The sequence below is a fragment of the Morone saxatilis genome, unplaced genomic scaffold (assembly GCF_004916995.1).
Source record: "Morone saxatilis isolate NCDOM2014 unplaced genomic scaffold, NCSU_SB_2.0 Contig4, whole genome shotgun sequence".
Lineage (NCBI taxonomy): Eukaryota > Metazoa > Chordata > Actinopteri > Moronidae > Morone > Morone saxatilis.
This window is the reverse complement of record NW_023339984.1, coordinates 17,403,058-17,403,368: the sequence shown is the minus strand read 5'-3', so window position 1 is coordinate 17,403,368 and position 311 is coordinate 17,403,058. Positions and strand designations below refer to the sequence as shown.

At 43.7% G+C, this 311-nt stretch overlaps 1 protein-coding gene across 1 annotated transcript in view; it reads left to right on the top strand.

Annotated features, from left to right (window-relative positions):
- The window catches only part of LOC118337926, an 8,197-nt gene that overhangs the window by 981 nt on the left and 6,905 nt on the right, over positions 1-311 (top strand). The gene's annotated exons all lie outside the window — the stretch shown is intronic.

Below are 311 nucleotides of genomic sequence, written 5' to 3'. Positions count from 1 at the left end.
TAATCGCCCTTTTCACATCCTATTCTCACTTTTCCTCTAAACTCAACCCAGAGCGCTCAAACTACAGAAAACACTCAGTTTGGAAATCACTGGCTGATAACTTGTTTTGTTGTGTTCAGCTGGGCAAGGGGCCAATGATGGGGGCAATGATGGGGTCAATGCATGGGGCCAACGCTGAGGGAATGCCTATGAACTTAATTGCCAGTAAGTCACAAATTTGCCTTTCCTCTAAACTCAACCCAGAGCGCTCAAACTACAGAAAACACTCAGTTTGGAAATCACTGACTGATAACTTGTTTTGTGTTGTTGAT